Source organism: Gigantopelta aegis, unplaced genomic scaffold (genome assembly GCF_016097555.1).
Source record: "Gigantopelta aegis isolate Gae_Host unplaced genomic scaffold, Gae_host_genome ctg4202_pilon_pilon:::debris, whole genome shotgun sequence".
Lineage (NCBI taxonomy): Eukaryota > Metazoa > Mollusca > Gastropoda > Neomphalida > Peltospiridae > Gigantopelta > Gigantopelta aegis.
In genome coordinates, this window is record NW_024533734.1 from 88710 (window position 1) to 97473 (window position 8764).

The window sequence follows — 8764 nt, forward strand, 5'->3', positions numbered from 1 at the left end:
TCGATACACTTACTGTCCAATAAAGTGTTGTTTATATCAAGTCTCCACACTGTACACTTATTAAGATTGTTTATAATAACTGCAGTACTTTCAGGAGATGACGAGGAGAGACTAATACTCCATTCTTTTCCTGTTTGTTTGTTCTTTTATTAATTTACTTATAACATCTTCACTTTCTACTACACTTGTCTAATGAGTTCAACATAATTGTAATCATCATTCCACTGAACACTTCCATCATCTCCTGTTTATAAAACAGAGTTTAGTATATAGTATAGTACACATATAGTAATATATAATATAAAATACTACAATACACAGACAACACACTGAAAGAAGAAAGGAAGCCATTACTGATTAATAAATATGGTTAATATAGCAACGAGTAAATGAGGCGGGCTTATTATTAAATTTTGCTAATTGACTGAGTGTTGATATGGCTATAGAGGAACAATAAAATATATTCTATCATTGTTATCATATTAACAGAACACATCACTGGATCAAGTATTTATATATTAACTTGAGACTTGTAAACTATAGAGTTTTACTGACTGAAAGTGATCTGATGAAGTTAATTAGTTTAGGAATTGATAGAAGAAAGGCAAATTTGAGAATTAGTAAATGAAAAATAATACCTTGTCTATTATAATCATCAGCTATTTCAAAAGCTATGAATTAAGTCAAGGTTATGAAATAAGTTTTAGTTCGTAATGAAATCACAATTATGAAATTATTATTATTATATTTTTCGACTACAACTAACTACAGAGTTACAAGAAGCAACCATTTTTCATAGTATTTTGTACAATCCTTATATATAGAGGTTATTGTCTTATGAGGAAGTCTAATGCTATCAAGAAATAATTATTAACATCCAATTATAGGTGGCCTTTTTATAATAATTGTGATCTTGTTTTGCATTTGTTGTAACTAACAATGACATATATTCAAAGATACATACCTTTGATTGACTCTTTATCATCAGAATCCTTCAATATATCATCTGCATGGATACTCTATTAATAAAGATATTTTTTTATTATAATAAACCAAGATCATACATAATTTTAGTATTTGTATTTTAAGGATTATCAATATATTATTACTGACAATATTATGACTTTGTATTAGTAATTTTATGACTCAATTATGACATCATTCATTACAACCATTATAGTAGACAAAACAAATTACTATAATGATATTAACATTGAAGAATGTAATGGAATAGATTAGTATATACATAAATAAACATTCTTTTACTTTGTTATGATACAAATTACAATACAACCTACTTAGATAAGGTAATGAACTGTTTTCTTTATCATCAACTGAACCCTTTAATGGATCTTTTAACTTTGACATTGATAGAAATTCTATAAGAGCAGTATAAAAACTATTTATATAAAATAGTACTACCTGTAGTTTTAGTGATAGGTGATGTCTCTTCCTGACTGGACTGTGTTTGAGCCTCCTCAAGTCCTTGATCAGTTAATGGTTTATGAGGTTTAGGCATAAACACTAGATCTAGTAACAATGCCAATGAAAAGTCACTAATACCAGTTACCTTTCAGCCTTCCCTTCAACTCCTCATCAGTGTAGAATTTCTGGCATATATTTTCATGTCCTCCCCAATCTCTCTCTATTAATAACAAGATACAGATCTAAACACATGTAATATATCAAAGTACATGTACATGTAGACTATTATAGTCATTAATTGATAAGTAAATCTAATCACAATATTCATTATTGATCAATCAACAAGTACATGTACATGTATCTTATTATGATATACATATGTGTGTGTCACTCTACCATGAGGAAATCCCATGACAAGGAATATCCTTTCAAGTTGTTCTCTGTGATATGGACTACTAGCCTCTACATCTTCTTGACGACAATGAAAATATAGGTTCAAAAGTAAGGAGTTCAGCAATATACAACCAATAGCCCAAATATCTAACAAAAAGAAAACAATGTGTACATCAATGATAGTTGTATTGGTAACATTTACATGGAAGGTTCATGACTTAGCACTATTTTACTATACTGCAGTTTGTAGCTTCAGTTTCATGGTATTATTGTGGTACTGTACTTGACCTTTTATTACAGTACAATAAATTACTGTACAATACAGTTATAGCTATTAGAATACAATATCTATGATACAGTACTGTAACAGTATGCAGTACTGTATTGTACTATACTGATCTAAATGCATATGTAATCTCTCAAATGGTACCATTTAAAGTACTCTACTACTAGTAAACATATTCTGACTAATACTATAGTATACAGTATATACTGAGACTGATTCACATATACATAATGTACATGTAGTTCTTCCAGACAACTTAACCCTTTCACTACACATTTAAAGGTTTAACCTCATGTACATGTATGACATGTATAAGTTTTAGTTTTTCTTACCAATGGCTTTAGTATAATGTTTAGCTCTCTAGTAATAGTTTCAGGTGCTCTATACCAAAAGGTCACTACTACTGGGTCTAGTTCAGCAAGAGGTTTGAGAGGAGCATTAAACAATCGAGCAAATCCCATATCAGCCTAACAAAGAGAGACAGTAAATAACATACCATATCTACATATTATCATAGTCCTATAGTACACAGTTATAGGACTGAAACTGTCAGTTGAACATTATTTTGTGTTACACTTATACTTCACAATAAACATGCCATAAACAAGTGTATTATTACAATAAAATCATCTTATATATATGTACTGATGATACTAATTTTATATAAAACTATTTCACTTTTAGGAATTGGAGAGGTAACAGAGAAAATACAAAAATTAAAACAAATTATGTAGTTTTGAAACTAATCAGCCACACCCATTAATTTAGTGCTGACAGATAAGGCTAATAAAAATTCATTGGGGGTGTTGTGTGCATCAGAGGCACATATACGTTGAATGATTTGTCTCTATTTATCACTATCAATGTAATAAACAATAGTAATATAATATAATAACAACAAATTCATTGAACCATCCCACATATAGCAAGTTTAGCATTTTTGTATACAAAAGAAAGACATGAGAGCAGATTTACCAATTTTAACTTCTTCCTCTCTCAGGACCATCTCCCATTACAAGAATATTAGCAGGTTTCTAAATAATGAATAGCAATGTAAAAATGACATTATTACAAGAACATGCTCATTTAAGAAAACTTGATAGTCAATTATGTACAGAAAAAATCCCTGACTATACACTGTACAGTATTAATGATTTTACATACTAATTGGCCTGATTATAAGGATCTGTCATTTAGTTTTTTAGCTTCATTGTTCTATAGATATTTCAATACAGTACATGTAACCTGCTGCTGTACATGTATACTTTATAAATACATGTAATGATAATAATTGAATGTAATCATGAGTAAATGGATGTACTACATGTAAATGTATAGTACATGTACTATACACATGTACTGTTAAATGTGACAGCATTGTTGCATTGTTTAGAAACAAATTTGTTTGAAAATCAAAAATTTATACACCCACACACCCACTAATTAAGCTTAACATGACTTAGTCATACAATTCTCTAAAAAAATCTATTCCTTTATTTTCACAATTAAACTCAATTAAGACTAAGACTTAGTTTAAAAATCTAATACTGTCTAATCAACATTCATCACTGACCTTTGACCTCATAATGAGGCATATTATCAAATGTTAACAAGAAAAATTAATCTTGTCATAATAATGTCTGCTATTAGGAGGCTCTACTATATTATAGTTTAGTTCCCCAAAGTAAACTATACAGTCATTATTATCAGTATGCCAAATCAGTGGTATTCATACACTGATAATATATATTAATGTTTGACGTACCAAGTCTCTATGAAGGACCCAGTTAGCATGTAAGTAATGAATACCATCCATATCTGATACATAAGAGATTTGACCATTGTCTTAGGTACTTGGACTGCTGCTTTTTTACCAGATTTAATAGCTCTATGATACTTGATAATGTGCTATAGAAAATAATAAGAAAACGAATTTAGAGATTAACTTGATCCCATGTTCATGTACACTGTATACATTAAAACAACTCATTATGTATAATATACTTATTTGATATATTATATACACAAGCTTGAAGATGAGGTATTATTAGTTAGTAGTACCTAATGTATAGTGTATGCTACCTCTTCCTGATAATCATTGATATATCATTAATAGTTATACATTATTGAAACACTAGGAAAATGGGAATTTGATGTACATTTATATAACACACATATAATATTCACATATATATTATGTAGTGTATTGTATATAGTGACATTGAATGAAATAGTGACATCAAAATAATCTCATTAACTTTGTTTGTATTATAATATACTAACACTTAGAGAACATATGTCACAAATATGTGACAACAATAATGATTGGGAAATCTGGATGCCACAAATCTGTGATACAGTCTATATTATAAGTCTATGTTGTAACTATACAGCTTAAGCTTCAAACTTTAACAATAAAAACTAGTACTAGTTTGGTACTAGATGGCTATCTATTGCTACCAAATCAAATTGTTCTACATATAGTGAGTCTATAAACTCCCTTCCAATATTGATATGATTAGATGCTACTTTGAGACATGAAGATACACTGCAACATTTTCCATATGGTGGAACACTTTAAAACTTTGAGATACATATCATCTATAGACACATATGAAGTTTTAAGTGTACAACACAAAGCATTATGTTGAAGCAAACACATTTGCATCTTACGAGGTTTCATGGCACGCCTAACTTTCAAAGAAACATTGGTCTTTTAAGTCTCAATGTTAAGATAATCATAGCTTGAAGGAGCACATCATTGACATTTCAGTATTTGTTTAATTAAAAGTGGGTGTTGCCCACCAAGGTTAACATAGTCATATATCTAAAGTAATGGGATCTACATACATTTGACTTAGAAATTAGTAAATCCCTTGCACTTCACACTTGGTATCAATACACTCTGTATAAAGTTTCTTTTTTGATTAACTTATATTCCTGGCTAGGGGTGTGGTTATTATTTCATCATTAAGGAATTGAGGATTTTATGAATATGTACATGTATTTACTACATTGTATTAATTACATGTATCACTTACCCAGAGGTCATGTTCAGCATAATCAAATAATAACCACACTTTTTCTATCAGCATGTGATAAGAACACTCTTTGTAGACTAATCACATTAGTATGTTTTAACTCTCTCAGTAACTATAATAATATAAAAGAAATATATACATGTAAAGAATTTCTATACTATACATGTAGAAATAGTATAGTTTAAATATACAACATGTGTACATCAAAAGGGCAAAAGTACAAAATTGAGAAAGACTTGGAGTAGGAATCACAACATTTGAATAGAATACTAGCTCTGTCTTACTATATATGTACATGTATGTATAGAAATGTATATGCTCATAGAATGTTACACCTCAGGTTAACATTTAGTCAAACACATGATCATTACAGCAGTAATTGCTCAATAACAGTTCCCCAGATCCTTTCTGGTTTCAGAGACTAATACACTCATAACCCAGTCTCACCACCAGATAGGACACCTCCCAGCAAACACAATTCTGTAGCTATCAGCTAAATTTAAGGGATAACATTCCATAATACTACAATACTATAGCAAAGTATGTATTTACACAATAAGAAGCTGAACTAGTTTTGAGTCTTGCTGGGTACAGTCCACTTTTTAATGTGACTAGTTGATTAGAAAATAAGATAGGTAAAACTTGAACAATGAAACTCTAAAAAGATTGCTTCACCTTTAGTAATGAGGTGTGCTTCTTTACTGCATGGTGTAAAAACTGTCTAAACATTAGCATTATTCTAATGTTATTGAGTCAACTTCTCACTTCCAATTTGAGAAAATATAGTTTAGTGATATTAGTAGTGAGTATGAATGTAATGGTGATAACTAAGTTTAAACTTTGTGTGAAGATTTGTTCAAGCATTTCAAGACAAGGTTATAATTGACTTTAAACTCTTCTTTTGTGTTACTGATTTTCATTAAAAAAACTTGCTTAGAAAAATAAGACGTTATTTCACAGTAAATTTTTTCACATTTAATACCATGTTTTTAATCATATATAAATTAGCCATATGCTTATAGGTTGTCAGGGTCAAGAATTTATCCAGTGTTACCAGACAGTTTCTTGCCTTGAAGAGGTACAAGATTATACTAGTCACAGAAACAACTCATAATACAAACATACAGGTATACAGTTTGTAAATACTAACTTTACAGCAATTTCCCGACATAGCTGACATTGATATTCCAGTACTTCAATTTGTTTTTAGAGCATAATCCTTTGGATCATCACTATAGAGAAGAAATATGACGTCATTTCATATCTAACAAAACAGCTGATTCATTTTGATTTACTGACCCACTTCTCTTCCTCGCTTTATAAACATGACCATATGTTCCCCGACCTATTTTCTTTCCCTCAAATTCAAACAGCTCTTCTACCTTCTCTCTTCTTTTGATTAATGCTTCTGTGAACCTACATCCATCTTTTTGATGATTCTAATATAACGAACAACAACAACAAACGAAATAATTACTATTAAATAGATATTACGAAAACACCCAAACTGAGAGCTTATGAATTGTGCGTGAACCAGAACGGGCTAGCTTTCCCCAGTTAAAAGAAACATATACATTTCTCTGTTATACAACACTGACATGTTGTAAAAAACTCAGAATTGTTTTAGTGGCATACAAAATATAGTTAACTTAACTATACCTTGTCTCAATGAGTTAGTTTTTCTTATCTAGTATATGTGACCTATTAGCAAAAAGGGACCACTTCTGTCACAACATTTGTGACCTGATTGTGAAAAAAAACACTGTTAAAACATAACAATAAACAGTTTTGCATACATGTAGAATAGTTATGTATATGTACCAACAGTATGTATAAAAAACTGAGATGTTTGAGATGTTTTAACATTAGTTTGTTCAAAAGTCAGGTCACAAATGTTTTGACAGAAGTGGTCCCTTTTTGCAAATCAGGGTCACTAATATTGCAAATACTAGTATAGTACATATATAGCAGTATTAGAATTGACACACCCCACTAGACTACTGTAATACAACTTATAATATCAATTATACTTATATGTAATATATAAAAGTGGCCAGATTACCTATATTATTATCAAAAGCATAGTTAGCTAGTATAGATTACTTGACTTCTTTCCTACACTTAGGTTACTCGATATCACATACTTAACTGATATAATGTGAATGGAGGAGACCAGGAAAAGACAATGCAACAGTTGAGATGAGATATTTAATATTTCATTAATTATAGTAACATTGAGCATAAACATATACTAATAAAGTCAAAAATGGTGCAGTGTGTGGTGTACACTGTCATTAGCTATAATATCTCACACTAGTACCATCGTTAGTACTAGTTATAGTGAAGATAGTGAGATTTAGGTATATTAGTTTGCTTTAATGTAGGAGCACTAGATCCACCAACAAGATGTAGTAGTTGATGTGAGAGTATATTCAGTTAAGTGGTAGGACACTCAAATGTCATATTATGATTGAGCTAGACATATTCTGTCTCTGGTACAATACCTATGAAAATAACATCAGTATTAAAATAATACTAATATTGTACTTACTTGTAAAAAGGTAAATATACCAGCTATAGGGCTAATAGTAGGATTCAGTAGACCTATCATTATATACTATATCTTGAAATAGTCACTGCACCTATTTAACATAAGATAAATTAACAATTGAGCACAAATATCCATCCATACCTACATGTATTAAAATATTAAAAATTAAAATATCTTAAATACAAAATCAGAATTAGAAGTAATCCAGTTAACCGTATAACTTATTAACAACATATAGTCACATATGGAACGTATTTATAATATTTAATGAAATTGTTTAGTTAATACTTAAAATAGGAATTCCATCTATTGAGTTATGCTAAACAACCAATTATTTGTGTTTTATTTAAAGTAGACAAAAGAAAGCTCAATCAAATTATTCCCTTCAATATACACTAATATCAATAACTTGATAGTTACTACAGACTTTATAGCTGTAGTTTGCTTTTAACCACAAATTCCTATGTTCTGCCAACATCATGTGCACTAACATATATGTTTATAGTTTACAGTCATATGAACTTAACTACAAACAGTACCCATATAGAATAATATATACTACAATTCCACATAATTATAATATTTATATTACGATCATATAGAAGAGGCTATTGTTACTGACTTTTTTACTTTATTATTGTTGTATCATGTTTTTTATAGAACACACTAGTTTCATTAGCTCCATTTATACTGGATGGCTAGCAGAAATATAGATACAGTGGTATTAAGAATATAAAACTTTTATGCTTTAAATAATGATCATTCAGTTAAGACAAAGAAAAGTGGTATGCCATCTTTCATTGCAAATTAAATAGCAAGTACGGCTTAAACTAGTTTTCAATACATATAAATTCAAAGGATTGAATCTAACGCAGTTACAAAATGTATTCTATTACAGTAGATGCAATTAACAGGCACAAAATATCTTCAATTACCTCAACAATAAAGACTAAGGACATATTAATACAGAAACCAATAGCATTAGTTAGAATATCAGATATGGCTTAATAATTAACATACTAAATATACAGCAAAGACCACAATGTAGGACAATGATAACTATAACAA

The 8764-nt window shown here is 29.6% G+C and overlaps 1 pseudogene; it reads right to left on the reverse strand.

Moving 5' to 3' along the window:
• Positions 1 to 6584, reverse strand: part of LOC121392626 — a 75090-nt pseudogene extending 68506 nt beyond the window's left edge.
• Positions 6585 to 8764: the final 2180 nt, after the last annotated feature.